This window comes from Manis javanica, chromosome 12 (assembly GCF_040802235.1).
Source record: "Manis javanica isolate MJ-LG chromosome 12, MJ_LKY, whole genome shotgun sequence".
Lineage (NCBI taxonomy): Eukaryota > Metazoa > Chordata > Mammalia > Pholidota > Manidae > Manis > Manis javanica.
In genome coordinates, this window is record NC_133167.1 from 107,084,518 (window position 1) to 107,110,455 (window position 25,938).

A 25,938-nucleotide genomic window follows, 5' to 3' on the forward strand; every position below is an offset into this window, starting at 1 on the left:
TTATTGTGTCTACATGTATATTTATGAGCAAGTACTCTATGTTATTCTAAAGCAATATAGGCAAACTGGGTGTTTATTTTTAAATGATAAATTGATAAATATGGAAACTACAAAATCCATATTTCATATGCAATGTGCATTTTCCAGAATCAGTAAAAAACCTGCCAATCTGTATATGGCTATTAAACACATCAGCTTTTTATCTTTTTTTAAAAAAATGCTATATGTTCATATGTAGTTATAATTTAGCATGTTTATGAAAGAATATTTTTCTTGAAAGTATTTTAGATGCTTAAATATGTTGGCAGCAATGCATTGCAGAGGTGTGCTGGCCCTTTAATGTTCTGTTTCTGTTGTCATGGAAATAAGATTTTCAAGTAGATTTATCTGCTGTGTGTTGCTTTTTATAGATTCCCTATTATTTTAAGTTGGTTTTGGACAAGCATTCTTATTCTGTAAATACAAACACCAGTCTTTACTGTTTTTCAGTGTTTTTCTCAGTAGGACTTCTTAAATCCTTGGAGCTGGGGAATGTCAAGTTTTCCATGGGTTTACATTAGATATAGATGCTTACTTAGCTCCTGGCTGTGAAAAACTAGGATTTTTTCCCAAAAAAAAAGAAAAGAATTATAATAGAAGACAAAAAAGAATCCAATTCCAGTTTCAAGCTTTTAAAATGTATGTCACTTGCACATTGTTATTAGCTGTATAAGTACAATGTATATATGAACAGGATCTTGTAATTATACTCATGTTGTTTATTCAAATTCCTAACTGGGCCCCACATGCCCCTTCATGATTCAGCAGCTACTTGTGTCTAGAATTCATTACTTGGGGCGATGTGCTGGGTTTGAGTATAGGTTTTGCTAGTACCTGGCTGTGTGACGTTGGCAAATCATAGCAGCTGTCTCTTTCTCAGTTTCTTTATCTGTAAAGTGGAAACAATAACAGTTATTATGACTGTTATTAAAAATTACATGTTTTAATATATGTAGAGTACTTAGAATAGTCATCTGAGCCAAACAAGGGCTCGGGTCAGTGTTGTCTCTGCCCGCGTCGTCTTGCACCATTCTCTTCCGTTCTGGCTTCTTCAAACACATGAACCTTTTGCCGCCTTTTGACTTTGGGTTTATCGCTGCGTTATCACTGACACCGTTTTCCCTCTCACGATATCTGATACTGTACTTATGTTCCTTCTGTACTTCTGATACTCAGGTACCTGATACTTGCCACTTACGGAACTTGGAAATTATGTATTTATTTTATTACTAGTTTACTTTCTTTTCTTCCTCATGTAAAAGGATTCAACATATCTATTGAAGTAATAAGTAACGGAGAAGATTCATTTAAACTGGCCAGATGGTTCCCCATTTTCTAAATCACTGACTAGATATTTTAAAGATAGAAATGATTCCAAACTTTCCAAATCAGGCATTTCCTATGTTCTGAGAATTTATCATGGGCAGTGTTTTTTGTTAATTACTAGAAAATCTCTTCATACTCTGAGTTGTAGTGATAACTGTTTTCTAATATATTTCACCAAGTCAAACAAAATTTTCTCCCTATTGTACTGGGGATGAGTTTTATGTCTTCCTCATGAATATCAATACTTTACATGTATGAGAAATTTCATCGAGATAGCTCTAGTTTAAATGCCATTTACATTGTTCTCTTTAGGAATTTAAGGAATTACAATTTTAAGTGACATTTAAAAAAGATATTGTGGTAGAGTATTATTAGTTAGAGTCCTCTCTGACTTCTTCAGATAAATGTGTGTATCCTTTGATGGCAACAGAGACATGAAGAAACTCTTTGAACTATAATAAATGAACAAGCTAAATGGGGATCAGTTCTTCTTTGATGTAGTAGAATTTTTTTTATTGCATCAGGAACATTAGTCATCATTAAAAATACTGTTCCCTTCCCAGAACACAAAGGAATCGTCTATGTTTTCTTCTAACACTTGTTTTATTTTATTTATGTGTTTCTTTAGATTCATTTGGAGTTTTTTCTACCATATGATGTAAGCTATGGGTTGAACTTTTTTTTCAAAATGGCTATCTTGTACCGATACTATCTATTTAAAAGTCCAGATTTTTAAGAAGTCTGCTAACTTTCACTTTATTTTGAATGACCTTATGTAAAATATACTGACAATATTAAGATAAAAGAATAGTGGAAAGTGGGGTCTCCAATAGCTGTTTCTTTTGATTTATTCTTGAAGACACACCTACTATCATAAATTGATTCACAACTTCCCTCTTTAGAAACACCGTATCTTTTATTCACGTAAAGTTTCCCTCATGGCCAAGAGGATGTGAACGGGGATGTAGTCAAAGCTTAGTTGTATCTGTTTACTTCATAGTGTCTGTTTCTAACCAAGACTGCTTCCTGGGGGAAGGTGGCCGATTGTACCGCAGAGACCTAGCGTTTAGTGAAGTAGGCAGGACACATGCTGGAAGCTTCCTCATTAAGGGCAGTAACATTTCGTGTGAGCAGTGTGATTTTCTCTCTATTGTGTTATTCCTGAGCAAATGGAAATACAAACTTTCATTTCCAGAGATAAAGAACATTATGAGAGGAGCAGATTTCTTCTGGGGGGCTCTAGGTGAAGTGGGAGCAGAAACAGTTCCGTTTTGAAACAGCTGAGTCCCAGATGCCTGTAGACTGCTCAGGGCGTCTCTGGGGGGTGGCTGGACCCATGAGTCATCATTAAGGGGTTATTTCCTCAAGTGCTAAGGGAAACACGTTTCACAAATCATGATGGCCTTCGGGCTACGCTACACATTAATGTTTTCCTGCAATTCATGGGCCAAACAGCCTTACTGTCTGAAGCTTGGATGAAGCTGATTTTTCTATTTTACCATGGGAGAAATGGAGTTATTTCAAACTGAATGGTAAATTCTCATAAATAGGTTTGCTCTACTGTTGTTCCCTCTCAACCCCTTTTCTTGGAAAACACAAGCAGAACTGATGGTTTCATCATGATGTCTTCATTAGAAGAGTCCGTGGTTTCATCAACAGCAATCGAATGGCTCTTGCAAGGCGCTGTGCTAGGTTCTCCGTGGAATCAAAGAACACAGGATCTGGCTTGTGACCCCAGATGCTGAGAGCCCTGTAAAGAAGAGCAGGTTTCATTTCCAGAAGGTGTTCCGTCACGGTAGGTTGGTCACAGGTTGAATAGTCGCTCTTTTACTCTTGCGGTGTTGAATCTAGCAAAGTTCCTAAGTTGAAAATGCTTAGTAGAGATTTCAGGGTTTATCATCTGGGCACAAAGCCAGCCAGCCATGGACACAAATGGCTATGTAATAAATGCTAAATCAAATAACCAAGCCCCGCATGTGACAGAGCAGAGATCGGCCTCCCCAGACAAGCTCCTCCTGCCCCATCTCAGTGCCCAGGTGGAAACATGGGTGTCCTTCATCCTCCTCCTCCCAAGCAAACTCTTAGATTCTTACTTAGTGTGTCAGTATTACCTTCAAAATACTCGTACACGTTGGCCGTTTATCCCGAACCGCATGGGCGCTGCATGGGCTCCGCCCATTGTCCTCTCTGCTGGGCCACCTCAGCAGCCGCTGGCGGGCTCCCGGCTGCCCTGGCGCCCTGTGGTCTGTTCTCCGCGCGGCGGCCTGCTCGGCTGATTTCCTATTGCTCCAGCAGGTTGCACAGTAGGGCAACACACACTCATACTCTCACAGTTCTGGTGGTCAGAAGTCTGACGCGGGTTTCCCGGAGCTAAAATGAAGGTGTCGTCAGGATGGTCCCCTCTGCAGGCCTCGGGAGACAACCTGCTCCTTTGCCCTTCCCAGTTTAGAGGTTACCTGCGTCCTTGGCTCACGGCCCCTTCCTTCATCTTCAGAGCCAGCAACTGACATCTTCATTTTTCCCTGCCGCTTTCTGTCCGGTCTCTGTCTGTCTCTCTCCATCTTTCTCTCACCTCTGCTTCTCTGTCTCTGACCTTCCTGCCTTCCTCTTACGGAGCCCCTGTTGGACCCACCCAGAAACTCCAGGATAATCTCTCCACCCCAACATCCTTAATTTAATCACATCTACCACATATCTTTTGTTATGTGGAGTAACATATTCCTCTTAACACACCTTGTGATGCAGTTCAAAGTAAATAAAATCACCTCCGTCCTCAGTTTAAAATCCTCTATTAACTTGAAACCCATTCGTAATAAAAGTCAAAATTCCTAAGTGAACTCAAAGCCCTCCCTGACATGCCCGCCTGTTGGCTTTGTGACATCGTAGCCTGCTCTCCCTTATTCTCCATGCTGCCCAGTGCATTCTTGCCTTAAGACTTCTTTCCTGTGTCTAGAATCCACCCAGTGGTGACATGACCAGTGCCTGCACTTCCTTCAAGTCATCTCTTTACACTCACATTCTCAAACGCTGCTGTCCCTGGCCAGCCTACCTAAAAACTCAACACATTCCCCTGGAGAGGTCATCTACCTCTGCTTTTTTCTTATTCATCTCCATAGGTCTCCCTAATGTATGCCCTACTGTGTGGTTTACTTACTGAATTGTCTCTTGACCATCTCTTGACCACTATACCAGGCAGGCAGAGCTTCTGTCTTTCTTGTTTACTCTTCACTCCCCATTGCCTTAAGAATTCCTGCCTTGCAGTATATGTCAAAAGATAGTAATTGAGTGAAAGAATGAACTAAAGGGATTGGCAGCGGGGAGCAGAAACAATGGGTTGGGCGAGAAGTAGGCTGTGATTGTAGAAGCCTGCACCGCACAATGAGGGGGGCTGGGAGTAAGGCAGGTGGCATGGCGTGCACAGGAACATCGATAAGGCCAGCATGGTTGGGGCACAGGGCCGCCGAGAAAATGACCTATTCTTTAAAGGTGTGTGCCCCCCTTTTGAACTGTGGAGCGGTGCTGGGACCATGTTTCCCAGCCCCTTTAGGCAGGGTTCTAGCTAGTGGATGCTAGAGGGATCAAAGAGCATCTCTTCCAGGCCAGACCCATGAAAGTGTCCCAGGTTCTGCACCTTTATGCGCTTTTCTCTTCTGGCTTTTTGGATAGGAGACACTCCCAGGGAAGCAATAGCAGCCACATATTAAAGATGCAGAGCTAACGTCAGCCTAAGTCTTTGAATGACCTCCTGCAGGCAGACGGCTCTGCCATGCATTTCACCTAGTCTGTAACATAAGCAAGAAATAAGCTTCTATCACATTGGAGAAAATTTTACATTTTTACGTTTAGGGATCTGTTTGTCAGAACACTGAGCTTACCCTGAGAAATATACATATTGTGTAGAAATGATATTCTAGTGGTTAACAACTTTGGAAGGTTATTTATAACTAAATAACTTTGGGAAGTAAATAAATGTAAAATAATTTCTTACAGCAAAATCAGTAAGTGTAGAAAATAGGGGCTATAAAACATTTACCAAGTAGATGTAAAAAAAAAAAGATTTACCACTTGGTAAATGTTCTGCAGCCCGATTTGTTAAACCCACCCCAATTATAACTCCTTTGTATATTCTTAGATGTCTGTGCGTGTTCATAGGGCACGGCAGGAGTTAACATGTACCTACTAGGAGTTAACATTACAAGCATAGCAGAGATGGGGAATGTAGAGGGACATAGAAGGCTGTTAACTTAAAATATATTTTCATATATTTGGTGGTTTTCAGAGCAATACTGAGACTTGTCCCCAGGTTTTCTGCTTCAGTAGATATAGAGTAAGTTACAGTTTCTGTATTTTCTTAAAGGCTTCTCGGTAGTTTAGACATGAAGCCAGGTTTGGAAGATGGGGTCTGCTCCCCGAGCTAGCATACCCTTGCCAAGGGAGCTGTACAGAAGCGAACAAAATGAGTATGTTTCCATCATGTGATAAAATTATGTTTCCTGATCGCTTAAACGGGTTCTCATGGATGATATTTTCATCTGCTGCTCATGTGCTCCTAAGGAGAAACGCTATCACAGTGGCTTTCCAGAAGAAGCCGCCTAGGAGACGTGGGCTCGTCATGGGCATTCCCGAGCTCCCAGGAATTGGCAACTTGTCACGAGCACCAAAGAAAATAAGGTCCCATTGTGTCGCAGCGTCTGCTCAGTGCTAACATGTGAACACAATATGGGGTCCTCCAGTGAGGGCAGGCAGACCCCAAAACACACACATACGGGAAGGGAAGACCTGACAGTATATAGTAAGTGCTGGAGCAGAGGAGGCAGCAGGTGCCCTGAGACCTGGTCACGGGGCTCCTGAGCCACACGGGAGCCTTCAGGGGCACAAAGGGTTACCTCGGCCTGGACTCAACCAAGTGGCCTTTATGCTTCTTTGTTCTTCCCTCTTTGGGGGAGATGATGGGAAAGATTCATGAGAGCTTCAATGAGATGAAGAAGGCCTCTTTCTTCCTAAGTAATAGAAATAATAATTCTAATATTTATTACAATGATGGTTTTTATAATTCAGGCCCTCTCAGCTCTTGTCCGTGTAAGCTTCTAAACAGGGTTTTGTTTCTTTTTTCTTTAAAAAAAGCCTTGTGAAGGGAAAAGCGGACAGGTGAGAAGTGCTGCTAGCTTAATCCATTCCGCCGAGGATTAGCCGTACAGCGGGCACGGTGTGCGTACTCGGCAGCATGTGTTTGTGGTGCCCGTTCACTACAAAAGCAGCCGAGGAGGGAAACAGTCTGGGCCGGTCAGAGGTGCAGGCTTTAGCTCTGCCTGTGCCCGCTGCATCCTTGAGCAGGAAGAGGAGAATTCGGCACCATTCCTCACTTCTCAAAGATTTTGTAACCACCCAAGCAAACAAACAAGCCAAGAATAAAACAGACTAAAAAAAGCAGTGGAACAATTGGAAGGGACGGCAGAGTCTTGTGTCCTTTTGCTGAAGCCTGTGCTCCCCCAGCTTGGCGGGGGGCCAGACGGAGGCCTGGGGACATTCTATAGCGGATTTCACTCCGCCCTGTGCAAGCCAGGCCCTGACGTGCAGATTAAAGGCCTAACAAATAAATATGCGAGTAAATCTCAGTGCTTCTCTCGGTTGGGTAGTCACCATGGCTTCGGCAGCACCAAGGTCTGCTTTCTGGGCAGATGCTGTGGGCGGCAGCCTCCTGGTTACCTAGTGTGGTAGCTACACAGAGGCGGGTAGAACTGGCTCCTGCCAGACGCACTAGCTCAGATTTCGCATGGGTGCATTTTTCTGGAGGGGCCTAAGAGAGGTCTAGCCCAGTTTTTCTATTTATAATTCAAGAAACAGTGGCCTGAATCTTACTGAATCTTAGTGAGGCTGATTTTCTCTGTGTTCTCTCCTGTTCAGTCTGGGCACTGTTCACTGGCTTTATATACAGGTTGTTGCTGATTGGAGGGCCCACTAGGGACCAAAAATAATTTGAGGCTGGTAGTTAGGGAGAGAAGTTCAGATGGTCACAATGAATCCCAGTTTCTGCTGTGATTCATTCCTCTCTGAGGGCATATGGCTTAAATTCTCTGTCCCTTAATTTCCTTATTTCTGAAATGGGAAAATAATATATCTTAGTTTGTCTCTGGGGAGCAATGTGCAGCTGAATTAGACTTGACTTAAAAAGATCTGTTTGCATGATCATACCTTGCCTTATTCCAAAAAAGACATCTGTTGGGTGGGAAGATACAAGCATGAAAAGATGGAAGATTGCTTTATCATCTGGATTAAGGATGTGGTAAAGGGACTTAAAATAAAACAGAGCAAACAGACCAGCATTATATTGAGTCTCTGCCTGCTCTTTCATACTGCACGTCTTGAGAAAGCAAAATGGAGCAAAGCACCAGGATAGCAGAAATAAAAGCCACTGGATGCAAGTAGAACAGCCGGAGTCATGTGCTGTCCAAGACTGTAACCAAGCATGTGTCTAATCTTGGTTTCACTCTGCATGGTGGAATATTACACTAGCCTTGAGTACGCCCTGGCCTCGTTTACTTCCGTGCCACATTTACTATGCACTTAGTTTTCCGTATGATGTCAAGGACATCAGTGTGACCTCGTGCACTGGTGGAAATTTGGAAATCCACTGTAGATGTCCACTCTTCCTTGAGTTTATTCCAGATGAACTGATCGACTCTATCCTCTCCTCTGTCTCTGATGATTTCTTTTTGATACTAACGAGTGGTGTTCAATGACAATATGCGGTACTGAATCATACATGTTACGTAGCCTCCTGAGTTAGGTGTCTGAGGTTAGAATATGTTTCTTAGCAACTTTCTTTTCTAAGTCCTTTGTAGTCTATAGTGGAGGGTTTTGTCTTGGGTATTTTTTTAATAGTGATGGAAAGAATTTAACTTGTTACTCATTTTAATGGACTCTCCAATGGCCTGTAGGTCATCCTGTGCTTGCAGGAGCCCTGTGATGGTCAGTAGTAGGAGTTGGGAGGGAGGGTCCTCCCTAGAACTGTCCAACACACTGTCACTTTCTATAATTTTTGCTACCAACACCGACTTTTTCACTACCTCCTATTCTTACTCATGTTGTCTTTCTTCTTTAATTTCCAAGCAGAAGTTCTCCTCCATTCTAATAGACTTAGGCAGAATTTCTTGCTGATGGCATTTTTGCCTTTCTGTTGAAAGCCCGTCCAGAGAACACATTGATGGTGGCCTGCCCACCTCCTCCTATCTTCTGGGAACAAAACTTTTCATCTCTTGAGGGAAGTTGCTCTCTCCATAAATCCTTCCACCAGTTGGAGCACACCTTTCTTCTGGTGTTGTCTTGAGGAACAAACATTGAGGCTAGATGCCATTGTCAACCATGTTCCCTGCTTGGAGGAAGTCTAGAACAGAGACTGTGGTATCACATGGCGGAAGTAGTAGAGGCCGGAAACCCTCTTTATGTTTTTGGGTGCAGGCCAGCATTCTCCCTGTCATGCGGACCCACAACTTCCCCATCATGGCCTGTCCACTTGGTAGATGGACACATGAAACTGCCCATTGGCTTAAGCTTGTTGGAGTTGGTTTCTACATTTTGTGCTGAAAGAGCCTTCAATAATATACCAGATAAACACAATATTGGTACTTTAATAAATAGAAGAGTATGTGGGGTTTCTAGAGATTCGAAAATAGAGATCAAAATATAAGATCACCTAGTTTCTGTCACATATGTTAAAATTTTGTAGGAAAATAAAAGTACTCAGTTGATGTTTTCTTCATTTTGCCATATCCTAAGATGACTTCAGGTTCTTGGAAGGCAGATATGTTTTATTATTTCTGTGTTGTTAGCACCAAGCATGATTTCTGATAAAAAATAAGAATTAACCTAATACTTCTTAATTGAAATAATGTATTAATATTATTAAGTATAGTATAGTATAGTATAATATAATATAATATAATATAATATAATATAATACTATATTGTGCTGAAACAAAATCCTTGAAAAAGCCAGAATATTTTTAGAAGTCTACTACATTATATACTACATTATTTTGTTTTATATTCATTATATTTATAAAGAAAAAAGCAAGCTTCCCCTTTTACTGTCAGATAGTTTACTTAAAAGGGAAAAATTATTGTTTTCTTATTTAGTGGGTGTTAAGATTTAAATCTCAAATACTTGTGAAAGGTCAAGATTCAAAAATATTTTTAAAGTCAGTTGACCCCAAAATAATAGTTTTTTATTTAAGTTTGTTTGCATGTTACTGAATGAGTTGCTGAATTCTTTGAGAGAGAGATGAGAACCAGAATTTTATGAAACATGCAAAAAAATGTAGGCAGAATTGGTGATCAGAGTGAAGATATGAGGGTGCTGTTCGAGACAAATCCATGTTGAGTATCAGTGAGGTACTTGCAGTGTTGAGAAGTCATCTGGAATTAAGATGGTAAACTGGCCCTTACATTCAGAAACCAAAACTCATGACTTTGGAGAGCATTTTTAGGGAAGTAAAGTGAGTGGAAATCAAATCTCGAGAATGGAGGCGTAGGGGAAGCCTGTCAGGTAATCCCTTTAAGGCATGGGTCTGCTTTCCAAAGCAGACAAGATGCTATGTTCCTGACGTAGAGCTCATCGATGGAGTATTTTCTATTTCATATTGAGGAATTTGTATTTGATATCCTGGGGCATGAGTCTGTTAAAAAAAATTGCTCTTTACAGTCAGTCAGAAAGTAATTTAGACTCTGGAAATGTAAGCCTAGTGCTTTGAGTTTTTGTTTAAAAACGTGCTAAAAGAGGTAGTCTTACAATAAACAGAGCAGCCATTCAAAGGCACCTCCAGTTTTTTGTTGTTGTTGGTATCATTAATATGCAATCACATGAGCAACATTGTGGTTACTAGGTTCCCCCCATTATCCAGTCCCCACCACACACCCCATTACAGTTACTGTCTATCAGTTTAGTAAGATGCTATAGAGTCACTACTTGTCTTCTCTGAAGGCACCTCCAGTTTTGACTAAATAGTTTTTTCATGTTCTTTCGTGGTGTCTTCAGATTTAAATATATAATCTGTTAGATTCAAATATCCTTTTGTTTCTATCCAGTGAGTTTAATTTATCCAGAGTGTAGCTCTATAGGAATTCATAGTAATTAATAAAGGGCATTTCTTTCAGTGTCTCTGTGTTTTGGTAAAACTCCAACTTTAATTATTAGTTAACAGTAAAGGGCCAAGTACAAATAGATAAAATAAAAATTTTTCAATAAATTTCAAAAAATCTCAATGAAAAGGAATTCTTGTATAACTTAAAAAAATAGGTAAATAAGTGAGGTAAGTGAATGAGATGGACTCAGCCATCTGTTTCTTTTTCAGCTCAGGGGATAAATAAAAATCACGAAACTAAATACAGAGTTGTTCAGCCCCCTTTTTTTCGTAGTGCACTTAGCCTAGGGCATATAGGGGGCTACAGACAAAAATAAGTCAGGAAATGTAAGTCAATGCATTAATGGAGAAATAAATCAAAGGTAATGGAGACTGCATAGGAAGCTGAACAAATAATACAGAAAATAAATAAGCCCAGAATGGTGGCATGCATGGGTTACAAATAAAACAAGAGTCCTCTGTTTGGTGTATACACTGTTTTTTCAGAATGGATGAAGGGCATGGACCGTGCAGACAGACCACCTGCTTGGAATCCCACCTCTGCCACTCATTAGCCGTGTGATGTTAGGAAAGTCACGGAAATCCTTTGTGCCTCAGTTTTGATAGCCACAGAGTGGGCATAACAATGGTACCTGTCTCCTAGAGTTGTGACGATGAAATGGGATAATACTAGTATTCTTAGAACAGTGCCTGGCCCCTCAGAAGTGCCTGGTGAGCACAGCGTTTATTATTGTGGTCACTGCCCTTCACTACCGTCCTCACAGTGTGCACTATGGGCTGTATAGCTATCATGGGTCAAGAAAGGCATGAATAGCATCTGTGTATTTATGTGTATGTCGCAAGTTATGATGTAACAAACATGCCTAACTCTCTGAAGTTCAACTAAGATGAGACTGTGGTGTTTAGCACGACTTCTCTAAATGTTTGAGGCTCAATAATAATGAAAGGCAGAGGGACTTAAATCGTTGCGAAGTCATGGGTCCTCAGCGCCCACCGCCTCTCCCGCCTCTACCTCCCCATGTCTCCTTCCCTCCCTCCCTCTCTCTCTGTCTCTCCTCTTCTGCCTTCTCCCTGCCTCACAGCAACAGCAGTCTATCTCTTTGCTTCTGAAGCATGGAAGTCCACTTCACGCAGGACCAAGTGCCATGCCCAGACCCTGAGCTTCGTCCGACCTCCATTGCTTAGATCATGCCAGTAACAAGACATTGATCATATCCAAGGTTTAAATTAATAGGTTTTTAATAAAATGGTCTCAGGGACCATCCCAGGCCAGTCCAATCTAAATCTCCCCTGTTAATGGCATCTGCATTTAGTTTTATAGTAGCTCCCTTTATCCTGTTCATTGCTTAAAGGGCCCATCCCGGTAATCTTTCTGAAATAAGGTTATTGAAGTCTCCACATGCAAAACTGAAAAATGCTAAAACCCCTCAACTAGTAGCTCTCCAGATCAAACTAATTTAAAACACTTTTTCACTTGGCATCCAGCTATACTATCGACTTCGCTGTTTCACTAATTTGCTTTAACATCATCGGGTACAGTTTCCTTAACAAATGATTGTTCATATGGAACTAGAGGTGTACTTGCCACCATATATCCATGTCTGAAAGGATGTTATTAAATGATCTTTCAACTTGAAACTTTTCTCTCTCTGGATATAGTTATGCTTATGACTGAAATATATCAATTCCATTTTTGACTTATTTTGGATATATAAAAAGTTTAACATGCTTCACAATTACTAAAATTTTAAATAATGTTTGTATTGCTGGCACTAAACAAGAAATGATACTTTGCACTCTTTCTACATATACAAGCTGTATACTGCATCATTGAAAGATAAACTTTAGTACAATTGAAATTTACCCTGCAAATACTGACTGCACAAGAACAATTTAAAGTACCTTCTTAAAATTCCTAATATTGATCATTCACAAGCTCTATAGGTTCTGCAGTTCCTCTTTTAATCCCAGTATTTGTATTTGTTATTAGCTTAGCATATTTCAGAGACTCAATATAGTATGTATATGTATATTTGCTTCAACGTCATCCACAGAGTGGGAATTAGAAATATAACAGGATCACAAAATCACAAATTTTGATAGCAGATAAGCTAGTTTTATTAACTCTAAAAATTCCACATGAAAGGTTTAAAGAGCCTTTAGAATATGAGAGATTTCCTCACAAAAGTAGGTATTTTATCTTGTTTGTAAACAGCAGAACCATTCTGCAAAGAAAAGCCATCGTATTGAAACACCATAGTGAGACTGTCACCTGCCAAAGTTTTTCTGCTTTGGGAACTTTAAAAAATTGTTTTAAGATGAGTGAGTCATGGAAGCTTCCAAAAGTTCAAACACATGACATGTCAAAAGTACACCCTCAGAGAATGGACTAACAGTTACCAAAGGGAAAGAGACGGGGGAGAATGGGAGGGTAGGGAGGGATAAGGGTGGGAAAGAAGAAAGGGGGTATTACGATTAGCATGTATAATGTGGGGAGTCGGGGAAAGGGGAGGGCTGGCAACACAGAGAAGACAAGTAGCGATTCTACAACATCTTACTATGCTGATGGACAGTGACTGTAATGGGGTTTGTGGGGTGAACTTGGGGTAGGGAAGAGCCTACTAAACATAATGTTCTTCAAAAGAAAAAAAAAGTACACCCTTTCCTTAAGTCTTGGACATAGTTCACAATATGAAAATCTCACATACTCTCATATATTTCTATGTGGTTTATTAGGTGACTGCCTGATGACAGTGACAGACAGTTCTACTTTGAGGTCACGGCGGTTTAGGCAGCCCTGTGGCATGGGCAAGCAGAGATGACCCAAGAATTGCTAAAACAGAGCAGCCCACCAATCTGCCCAGTCAGATATTCTGACCCTTGAGAAAATTGATACCCACTGTTTTATGTAAAAAAAACAATTCCTGTTCATAGATACCCAGAATAACATCACCTTCTCAAAGCAGATTACCTTACAACTCAAGGCAGTACAGAGTTAACTTAAAACCTGACATTTCATGACCTCAGGCTTTCTCTTACCTTTTCCTAAGCAGTTTATGGGAGAGTAAACTATTTGAACTGATGTCACATTTGAGGTCAGAGAAAGAAGGAAGCTAGTATTTTCTGAGTGCCAGCCTTGTCTACGCCAAGATTTGTGCTGAATTCACTTGATCCTACAAATCTCTGATGAATAGGTTTTCTTTTTCTTAGTTCACAAATGAGAAGCAGACTCGTAAACAGGTCAGGGAGGACGTGCAGAGCTGGGGGGGCCGCCCTTTGAAACTGACTCTGAACCCAGGCTCCTTCCAGGACGTCAGGCTGGCTAACCGAGCCTATAGAATGGCCCAAAGGCTCAACGTGAGGAAAAATAACCCGGATGTTTGTCCCCTAAGCCTGTTGAATACATAGCTAGCTGTTTTGCGTCCTTTGTAGCTTACTACACAGAAGTAGTGCAGTGTTATGATTAAGAGCACAGGCCTAAGAATCGGACCACCTGGTTCTGATCCGGCTTTGCCATTTCCTGGCTGTTCCCTGCCGTAAGTTTCCTGTTCTTTCTGTTTCCACATCTGTGAAATGGGGATGGTAATCGTGTGTGCCTCATAGGCTTATTTTGAAGACTACATAGTAGAAATGTGGACAAAAATGTAAGAACTGTGACTAGCCCATAATAAACCCTGACCAAAGGTCCTAGTATGTTGTTTGGAATTGTACCAGGTGGACCAGTGAGTAGCTACCAACCAGCATTTTCTAGAGACACTGGAGTGGCTAAAATTTTTCATACAGCACGATTACTTCTTCCCACTTAATTGTAACACTGGTTATAATTACATCACTTTAAACAGTGGTTATAATTGCATCATTTTTCTATAATATTTTATATTTTTCAAAGAACTTTCTCATCTGCTTTCATCTGGAGCCTTATTTCACTCATCTGCCAAATGGCTTTCATTAATGATACCTGTCTCATGAGGACACTGCAGGGAAAAAGTTATATGGTGTATCTAAGACACTTAGCGCAGTGTCTGGCACGTCGTGTAGTCACCTTGGAAGTCAGCAGCGCAAGGACTAGTAAATGCATTTTGCATTGAGGAAATGGAGAAAAAACTTCCTTGGCTACACTCGTATATTGGGCTAGCAGTGCATCTCACACGTAGCCACGTACCTGACAGAGTGCTTGGTAATGAAGAAGTAAATCCCTATTGGAACTAATTTTTCCCTAAAGGCTAGTGGCTTCCCCATTGTATTATACTGCCTATTTGACACACATGGGCATGGTGGTTATAATGTGAGTTCATTAATAAAAAAAACTCTGTAAGCTGTGTTTTTGAGACAAGAGAAATTTGTTTTTTCATTGACTTCTATAAAAGGTGTTCGTGTCCAAGTCCTGGTCCCTAATGCAGGACACACACACACACACAAATAACCTTTGAAGCCGAAATCAGTCGAAGGGAGAAATGAAGTGGGAAGAGCCCACTTATTGCTTACAAGCTGTCGTCGTCTTCTGCTTGTCCATGTCTCTCATGACCGGGCTGCAAAAGGACCCAAAGATACCTCCCTCGTACTGCTGTTGTCTCACTCCCCACCCGCCTGTGTAATCACCCATTGATATGGAGATGACTACTTCTCTCCACCCCTTGGAAGCACCTGTTGATATGGAGATGAACTAAGGCCAGGCAAGAGATTCTGGAAATACTGCAGTTTTACTCACAGATGGGTTTATGCGTTAGGTATACAGACTGATGGCAAATGGTTTTTGAGATTGAATGCAACAGGTCACTTAAAAAAAGAAAAACGACAAGTTTGATTTCAACATGACTTGAAAATGTTCTACTTTAAAATGTTGTGTTGAATCACCTCAAAACAGTTACCAAAGATCTAATATGGACAGAAAACATTACATCAAATACCACTGCTGATTTCTTAAGCCTCTCTTTTATTGTCTTCCATACTGTCTAATCAATAGGAAAATAATACTGATGACCATTTCACACAGGAGATTTTTAGATACATGTTTACGATTATGGCTATGGATGATGTTTGGGGGCTTCATATGTTGATGACGAAGGAGCCCCTCAAATCCTCTTTGGTGTGTGATCCTGAGTGATTTTCATCACTGCATGTATCAGAACTTAATATTGTCTTTCTTATGTATATTGGTGTATTTAGCCTCTTACCTTACGTCTTACTTAGAAGAGTCTAGTGTAAATACCATGAGAGCAGGGATGTGGCAGAAGTTTCCATTGAACTCCCCAGAAGTTAGATTTGTATCTGGAAGAAGCTAAGCACTAAACATATAGTTGGTGAATTAATGAATGGAAGACAAACCCCTGGGAAAGATTCCCTTGGACATCTAATATTTTAAGATAATATTTTTTAAAATTTAAACTTAAATTTACAGTGCAATTTATATTGAAGATTCTGTATGGTTTACACAGGATATACAATAAGGGCTGCCTAGAAAAATACTTCGAAGTTTATACTGGCATGCTACTCGCCTAGCTACAAGTGTCACACCTGTTAAACAAGGAAACTTTAAAATACATTTTACATCCACTTATTTGCCGGAACTGATTAGTACATGTTTGTGTCCTTTTTGTTTATTGAGCCATTTAATGTAATGGAAACAATGAGATGTTGAGGGGTTTTATATTCAGATTTTGCCTCTTCATAGCTGTGGAACTTGTGCAAATTATTTCCTCCTTTCAGTCTCAGTCTTACCACCTGTAGAAAGGGAATACCACTTATTCTTGGGATTGTAAGTGATCAGAAAGATAAAAAATGTGCCCAGCGTACGGTGGGTGCCACACAAATATATGTTAAAATCGTTGAATTAGAGGAGTTACGCCTGGTCCCTGGAAAGCTGGGCTCTTCAAGACAGGGCTGTCCGCAGTCTCACTTCATGTGGGACAGAAACAAGGGCAGGGTAGGGTTTCTGCTCTCCACCACAGGCAGAGGAATGCATATGGAACTCTCATCTGTGTTGAAATAGTACCGATGAAAAAAAATGTATAACATATACATGCCAAATATGAATTGTGGACCAGTGATATTGAAATTCAGGCGGTGGGATGAAGGGAGGGAAGTAAATCAGCTCTCCCTTAATGTTTGCGATATCAAGTCATAGAGACAGCTCTGCATTTCATCCTGGACAGCGGCACTGGGGCGTTCACTGGCGACGTGCGCGTACCCCACAAAACGCTGAGGAACAGCTGCAGCTTGATGGGTGGTGTGGTTGCCTCACGACCAGATTGGAGCCAAGTGGTGCTCCCCAGGGCTCATTTGAACCTGACCGTGCACATGGAGCAGAGGAACTTTTAGGATGGAAATTATCTGTGTCGTTTGAAGTCTTGGGCGTGTCCATCTTCCTGGAGCCATGCCTGTCATCCAACTAGACGCTGTATCATTGCCAATGGAACTTTCTTGGGAGACTGTTTTCTGGCTCTTTCTGCAGACTTGGGCTTATTCATATTCTCCTTAATTAATGGAGAGTAGATCACAGTTAAAGGCCTCTTGCTACTAGCAGTCCCCCAAAATATGTTCCGATATCCAGCTCACAAAAAAAGGAACAATGAATAAAATCACACATCCCTCTTAGAAGTAGAAAAGGAAGTGCCTTTCATCTTGATTCCCCATTAAAAGAATCCTGTTACTCCCTCTTGAGTTGTTAGTTCAGATGTGTCGGCAGGGGGCATTTTGAAGGAGGAGGAAAGTTGTCAACCTGTGAGTAGTTTGCTTTTATGAAGAGCTTTCACGTCACTTTAATATATTTTTTCATCTATAAAAGGACTTGCAATCTAATGTGTAAGCAAAAAAGTCCAAAATGCTTATTAGAAAGCTGAGAGACTTGAATCTTATTTTTCATCATTTGTCTATGCACCATGTTGTGTAATCATTTTTTTCAGAGGATTTTTTCCTGTCATCTGTGTCGGCAGGAATATTCAAAGCAGGATTTAAAATCAGTATTTCAAAACCCGGGACTTAAGATAAGCTGCAGCCTTGCAAACATCGTGTGGGCTTTTCCCCTTTCTCTCCCCCCCTCCCCCCCCCCCCCCCCCGTCCCTGTCCCTGTCTCTTTCTCTCACTCTGCTTTTATTTATTTATTTTTGCAGGCTTGTCATTTGCAGTATCCAATATGATATGTAAGGGTAGGCTTAACTGAGATTGCTAAATTGTTAAACCTTGTGTCAAAAAAAAACATCCTCCAGCTAAGATATCACTTAGGTCTATTGTCCTTAATGTAACACCAAGACTACTCAAAAAGGAAAAAATGCGAACATGAAGGGCCCTGGGACGTGTTAAGTACCAAGTGACCTATCTTTTTGTGAGCAGTGAGTTTAGAATTAGAAGGACCCAAATTCATATCCCAGTTCTTCATTCACTTCTGTGTCATCCTGAGAAAGCTCCCTAACCTTTGGAAGCCTCCGTTTTCTCACATGAAGGAAACCTCGCTTGTAGAGCTGCTCTGGGCATGAGAAATCATTTTTGTAAATTGCTAGCCCAGTACCTGGAACACAATCACAATCTGTAGTAACCAGCTTGGCTTTCTCAGGTGTATAAAATTTTACTGTTCTGTTTTCCGATAATGACAACATTCTGTTGAACCACCTAAACGGGACCAAAAGGCATGCAGAGAATAAAACAGTATTATCACAAATGCCATTATGTAGAAAGGAGTCTTCTTAACATTATCAAATATATTTGTCCATAGTTAGTTCCATGCATATGTATGGTTTAAAATATGAAGTTACCATTCACACCATTTTGTTATACACTTGTATCGCTTTATTTTTTATAAGCAACTTTTCATATCGATGAGCATGATTTGCATAATCACTACTACATGATACTGCAATTTTCAGATGTAGCAAAATTTTTATGACTGATTCCCTCCTTAAGTGGGCAGCTTTTATTTTAAAAATAAGTATTATCAATAGAGAAAACCAGTTTGAAAATGAGGTTTCTAGTTAAAAGAAGAGCTTTCAGTACATTAAATGCAAAATTAAAGCAATTATATATCATGATCAATTTGAGTTTATAATGAAAATGCAAGTGGAGTTTAACACCAGAAAACCTACAAATGTATTTCTCTACTTTGTTTTTTTTTTTTTAGTGGGGAGCCACTGGCAATTACTTAAGGATAATGTGTATGACTGGGGCTGTCCCGGACAAGTGGGGACATAAGTCACTCTGGTTGTAACCACACTGCAATGTACAGAGGAAGCAACCAGATGGGCACAGGTAGCTGAAATGGTGATGGTGAGGGAGGATGACGGGTGCCCTGGGTGGCTGGCCAGGTAAGGAGACGGAGACAATGGTGCGATGACCGCCGGCCGGACCTCAGGCACTGGGTTGGCCTAGGATAGGACCGCCTCCACAGCCTGTGCCGATTCCTCTCCCTGCTGCGAGTGTGAGCTGTGTCAGTCTCTGTTCTGTGGTGTCAGAGTGTGTGCTGTGAGGTGTGTGGCTGAGGTGGCTTTGGTTGAGAACCCCTCCTTTTTTGTTCACTTTCCAGCTTTCTGGGTGCTGCTTTTCTTTTTTATTTCTTTCTTAAATCACTGCGTTCAGCAACCTCAATGAAGTTTTCAGCTCTGCAAACTGTACAATCTGGCCATTGAGAGCATTTGGAAGCAGAAAGCCCTGGGTTTGAATCCCATCTTTGTCACTTAAGAGCTGTGTGATCTGTGTACACTCCTGTTTCTTCATCTATGAAATGGGAGATGACATACATCTGCTGCCTCTGAGGAGTCTACAAAGCTAGAACAAGTAAAACGTTTAGCATTGTGCCTGTCTCCAAGTTAGTGTTCAGTGAATGCAGTTAATTGCAATTTTATATTTTTCATAAAGCATTATTTACTGGAATACCATTTTTTTCCAAAGGAGAATAAACTGACCAAACAACAGTAATTAAAAATTTGGTTACTGTGACATTGATATGATAATTTAATATATTAATGGAGACAGTATATATAATCATCTTACTTGATGTGAAAAAAAGAATTATTAAATTCAACACACTGTGACAAATTTCAGCAATGTGAAATCGAAGGGAACTTATTTGTGCAGATGGAATAAATCTACCAAAACCTACTACAGATATATGTTAGTGAAATGGTAGAATCATTCCTTTTTAATTCAATGGCTCAATTGAACATTGCTTTGGTGATCCCAGAAAGCATAGTAATATATATAGAGAGAAAATATATAAAAATACAAAGATTAGAAAGAATAAAATATGTTTTAATTCAAAAATGTTGTGATTGCATAAAAATTTCAAGATCTCTACATTATTAGAACTATAGGAGAGGGTAGCAAATTTGCTTCTCATAGTATTAATTTTAAAATGTATTCCTTTACTTCCATCAAAAAGACTTGAAAAAAACATTTTTTTAAAGGAACCAGAATACCTAGAAATAAAAACAGCAAAAGATATGCAGGCTGTTAGGAAGAACACTTAAAAATGTTCTTAAATGTATTAAACAAGTCCTGACTAAATGAACAGGTATCTCATATTCATGGAAGCAGATACAATTTTGCAAAGATGTTAATTGTTGCTCACTAAATTTATGAAGTTACTGTAAGTTCAGTAAATGAAAGATATTTCTCCCAATAGTATTAGGAAGCTGACTCCAAAATATATGTAGATGACCAAAGGGCCAAGATTTTTCTTAGATAATTTTGAAAAGAACGATCAAAGTTTGAACACTTGCTCTTCTCCGTAGAAAGTAACTGTAAAGCTAAAGGAACTGAGAAAACGTGTTATTGACCCAGGCATGGATTCATAGACCGATGAGCGGAACAGAGAGCTCAGAAATAGTCCTATACATACCTTGTCATTTTGCTGAGGGCCCCCTTGCTGTATAGAAGCTCTCTAATTTGATGTAGTCCCACTTGTTTATTTTTGGTTTTGGTGTCAAATCCAAAAATCATCTCCAAGACTGATGTAAAGGAATTTACTGCCACTGTTTTCTTCTAGGAGTTTATAGTTTCAGGCCTTATGTTCAACTCTTTTATCCATTTTGAGTTGACTTTTTCTGGATGGTATAAAATAGTGGTTCCAATTTCATTCTTTTGCATGTGACTGTCCAGTGTTCCCAACACCATTTATTGAGGAAACTGTCATTTCCCATTGTGTATTCTTGCTTTCTTTGTCCTAAATTGATTGACCATATATGCGTGGGTCTATTTCTGGACTTTCTATTCTACAATAGTTGTATTTTTTAAATTAAATCTATCAAAACATTCTCCAAATCTTAAAAGAACTTCCTGTACTTCAACTTCTTCTAGTAGTTTTAGTCTGAAACAAACTTCTTCATTGATTAATTTCTGTTTAAAATGAATATTACTGTTTTTAACCTCAAATGTAAGTTTTTTGAATACAAAAAATAATTTCTTCAGCATTTTTTGTGTCCCTTGTAACATCTGACAATCTGTTTGGCATATGCTAAGAAATTAAGTGTGTTTTGAATGAATATAAATATTTACATGGAAATAGGACTTTGTGACAAGACCTCTGTCCATTTGCAGTGTTTTGGGTCTCCGACTTAGATAGGTATAGGCAGATATAGGGATTGTTGGAAGAATGGCCAAGGTTTGACCCCAACTTTACCACTCTGTACAAAGAATGTAACCTTCTGTGCCTATTTCCTTATCCATAAAACTGGGGATAATGGTAGCTACCTCATAGAACTGTTCTGAAGGCTAAATGAGAGAAATGTCTTAATGCCTTAGAATAGTGCCCATTTCCTCGCCACATGCTGGGTGTAATTTAATTATTGCTTATTATAATTGTATCTATCATACTTTGTTTCAGGTGTTTGTGTTTAATTGTGTCTCTCTTGCAGCTAGGCTGTTAGCTCTGTGAGAGCAGAGAAACATGTCTGTCCTGGTCGCCTAGCCCAGCACCTGCTACCTGGTAGTCACTGAATCAATACAGGTTGAATGAGTGACTGAGCTATAGTGTTGACTTGTTTGGTGAGCTCAATTTAAGTAGCCTTGTTGAGAAAATGAAAAACTATACTGGGCTGTTCTTTTATTATCTATTTCTGAATTAGAAGTAGTGTTTGGATTTTGAGAAGTAGTAGATTTGAATTTTCAGTCCAGACCAGGGCTGGTGACCTCATTGCTTCTTAGAAGCATGCTTTCAGCACCCCACCCCACCACACTGGGTTTCTTTCATGTTTCAGGGAAAACGTAATTACCAAAAAAGGATATAATTTTCTCTGGTTTGCTAGCATCTTGGTAAAGGACGAAGGCCATTTAGAAGTTTTAAAATTTTTATCAACTTTTTGGTTTACAGTCAATACTTATAACTGATGCTTCCTCTGTTGAAAGGGTAGATTTTATCTAAAGAGAATTACTCTTGAATTTTTCTCTCTCTCCTAATTATAATCAGTGCTTATGACAATACGGCTCCACTTAGTAAAGGGAACATGACATACAAAATGAATGATTTCCCAGTTGCCTTTTTGTTTTACTGTTTGCTTTTTGAAATACCTCTTTATCATTCTGTCATCAACTCAGACGGCATTTGTTTATATGTGAATATGACATATATGTCCTGGAATTATTGTAAATCATGCTCACACTCCAAAATATTTTGTGGAAGCTCCTAAACATAAATGAAAGTATATTTTAGACACTGAATTTATTCATTCATTCATTCATCATTATTATTTCATTCATGCATGCACACATTCAGCAGATCTCTATTGAAAGCTGACTCTGTGCTTGTGTTGTGGGAGGGAGAGAAATAGAGTCCCTGACCTCATACGGCTAACAGGCTGCAGGCCAGTGGGGGAAATAAAGGTAAAATGCAAATGTTGGGAAATAACTCGGTGCGTCGTGTTATGAGTCCTGAAAGGAGGTCTATCCTGTGGGTTGGGAAGATTTGCTGGGGGACAGTTCACCTAAGCAGAGATCTGATAAGTGAGTAGATCTAGCTACCCAAGGGTGGAGGGGAAAGTACTTTGATAGAAGGAGCATTTAAAATAGACAATTTTGTGAAACGAGAAGGGGATAAGTGAGTTAAGAATGGCACGGAGGTTAGGCTGGCAGGCCAAGGTCCTGCCTGTCATGTTCCATCTTTCCAACCAATTTAAGAAGCTTGAACTTTACCCTGAGAACACTGGCAAGCCATTGATTTGTTGTGAACAGGTCTGTGACATTGTCGTGACAGTGGGCTTGGCCAACTCTGAAAACACAGGATTAATGCATTCAGGAGGAAAGGTCTTAGTGTGAAAGAGCCTGAGAAATGCGCAGGTGATTTCTTGGGGTAAATAATAGGTTTCTCATCTTCTCCCTTTTAAGACTCCATTCTTCTAGGGTACATGCCAGATCTCTGGAGGGTCTCTTTTCCTCTTCAGTAACTCTAGAGAAATGAACGACTAAGACTCAGAACTGGATTTTCCCTAATAAACACTTTGGGAAAAGATGCCTAGTAAACTGTAAAAGAAGGTCCTCCCCAGAAGGCCAGATGTTTAGCCTGTTACCTGTAATCAGAGGAATATCTCTCCTTATGAGCTTTTGTGTATTCAGTTTCAATTATCTAGAAAACCTTTTACTTATACCTCCACTTCCCTGTTTCTTGGGTGAATATCACCTCCTTTGGGTATCAGATCAGATCAACCTGTACTTTAGGGAAATGAGAAAACTTCCCCAACTATCAAAACCAAATAAATAGCTTAGGTATCCTTGTTGTAAGGCTCCGGCAGCAGCCTGTGCTTTTTGCCCTTATTAGGTGTCATTTGTCATACAGTGTTGTGAGTTTTGACTTGTGCTGCTAAGCCGTGAGCATCATTAGGGCAAGAGGATTTGTTGTTAGAACCTCTCTTGCCTACAGGAAGTTCCCATGCGTGTAAAAATGCCAAACAAACATTTGTACAGATAAAAAATGCAAGGAAGTTTAGGGGTAACAATACTTAAGTTCAGCAAGACTTGTAAAGACCATGGTCATTCTGTAAACCGATGGCGTTATATGATTACTAAATTTTGAGGACTGTTATGCTACTTTTATAATATATTTAAACATTCAAGTGTTTGCAGTGTTTTAATTTTAACAAAACCTTATGAAAGTCAGTTTCCGACCTAGAGCTTAAACCAGCAGTCAAAAAGGGTCTTTTTCTTTGTGAAAATATAGGAAGTTACCAACTAAAATATCTCATCCTTGAGGTAGTGTTGGATCTTCGCCTGAAACCTTGAGGGAAAAAAAAAGCAGTTTCTAAACAGTGTTCATCTCTGTCCTGTGCCCTGTACTTCATATAGTCATGTTTCCACACGTCTGACCAAAGCACCCGAAACCTTTTTTTTCCCCATTTCTTACAGTTGACGCTGTATTTGGAACCATCAACTTGTTGTTTGGTCTGTCACTCTGTTGACTTCACCATGTTTTGAACATTGTAACATAAAGATGACTGAATTACATAATAGATGACTATGTAGATGTTTTCTTGGTTCATGTAATAAAATGTTTACCTTGATAAAATGAAGTGTTAAAGAAAGAGCCAGCTCCAAATTCAGTTGAATCAAGTAGAGTGAGGGAGACTTAAAATGGGTTCAGGTTCAGTGAGTATCGTGTCTTCTGCGTCACATGGGGAAAATGTAGTGTTAGATATCGCCTAGACAGTGTTTGAAAGGGAAATTGTTATTTAGCATTCCTTATCATCTTTTAACTGCCTAGTCAACTCATATCATATACTTTGTTTGTTTTGATATTGAAGTATAGATGATATACAATCTTATATTGGTTTTAAGTATATAACACCGTGGTTTAGATGTTACCCACATTATTGAATACTCATCCCAACGAGTGCAGTTACTATCTGTCAACATAGGAAGATGTTCTAGAACTGTTGACTATATACTCTATGCTGTACTTTCATCCTCTGACTAATTTATATTATGATTGAGATTTTGTGCCTCTTTATCCCCTTCATCTATTTCACTCACTCACCTCAGCCCCTCCCCCCTGGTAACTTCCAGTCACTTCTCAGTGTTTGTGAGTCTACTGCTGTTTTGTTCACTTTGTTTCGTTTTGTTTTGTTTTGTTTTTAGATTCCACAAATAAGTGAAATCATACAGTATTTGTCTTTTTCCTTCTGGCTTATTTCACTGAGCATGGTACGCTCTAGGTCCATTCACATTGTCACAAATGTGGGATTTCTTTATTTTTTATGGCTGAATAATATTCTGTTGTATATATGTACCACATCTTCTTTACCATTCATCTGTTGATGGACATTTAGGTAGCTTCCATATCTTGGCTGTTGTAAATAATGTGGCAATAAACATACGGGTGCATATGTTTTTTCGAATCAGAGATTTTGTTTTCTTTGGTATATTCCTAGAAGTGGGATTAGTGGGTCATATGGTATTTCTCCTTTTAGTTTTTTGAGGAACCACCATGCTGTTTTCCATAGGGGTTGCATCAATTCACATTCCTGCCAACGCTGTAGGAGGGTTCCCTTTTTTCCACATGGTCATCAACACTGTTATTTCCTGTCTTTTAGATAGTGGTTGTTCTAACTAGTGTGAGGTGATACTTCATTGTGGTTTTGATTTGCATTTCCCTGATGTGGACTCATATCACATATTTTAAATGAATGACTAAAAGTAGAACAAAGTAAGTACAATGTGATTTGACGGGAATGTATTGGAAGGGGCATCTCCTCATCTCAACTTGTAGATCTAAAGGAAATCTGGAGAAAGAAAGAGAAGAGTCAGTCCTTAAGTTTCATATAAGCCTATTACAGAACTCATAAAGTGAATCTACAATACTGTCAATCATACTGCTTTTCTAACGAGTTTTCAGATAATGGTTGTTCAAAATATTTTTAGTTCCAATGAGATTTAGGTTTAAAAACAATGGTCAGCAGCAACAACCCAACTGGGTCCAAAGACCTATTTGATTGTTGACTCTCTGGGTCTCTGGGTCTCCCTGAATCTCAGTTTTCCCCAGCATGCAATAGGGAAAAAATGACATGTTCCCTCTTTGTTTTATAAATGGTTTGCTGCATGTGAACGTGTTTTTTAGGTTATAAAGTGCTCTAAAAACTTAAAGTGGCGTTGTTATTTCTCCTGCTATTACTATTAATGATCTGCTTTGCTGACGATTTCTGTGGTATGAAATGGTTGAAGGATATAAATGAGGGCGATGCTCCATTCTGTTTTGACTGTGTGCCAGGTTATGTCAGTCTAGGGATACGCTGAAGCAGAGATGCTGGTAGGATTTGGCTCTTTGATTAATTTCCCTTATGGCTTCTTCCTCCAATCTGTGCCCTGGTCGAGTAGCTCACTCACAAACCCCTGAAGACAGATTGAAATACATCCAGAAGAGATGGGTTTCTGATTTATTCGAATTGCATTTACCGTTGGGTTAAATTTGTTGAGTAGAGAAAATAAATAGCAAATATTTGCAGAAGTAAGAAGGCTAAACATT

General features: G+C 39.7%; 1 protein-coding gene across 1 annotated transcript in view; it reads left to right on the forward strand.

Moving 5' to 3' along the window:
- The window catches only part of GPM6A (glycoprotein M6A), a 238,611-nt gene that overhangs the window by 92,604 nt on the left and 120,069 nt on the right, over window positions 1-25,938 (forward strand). The window lies entirely within an intron of this gene.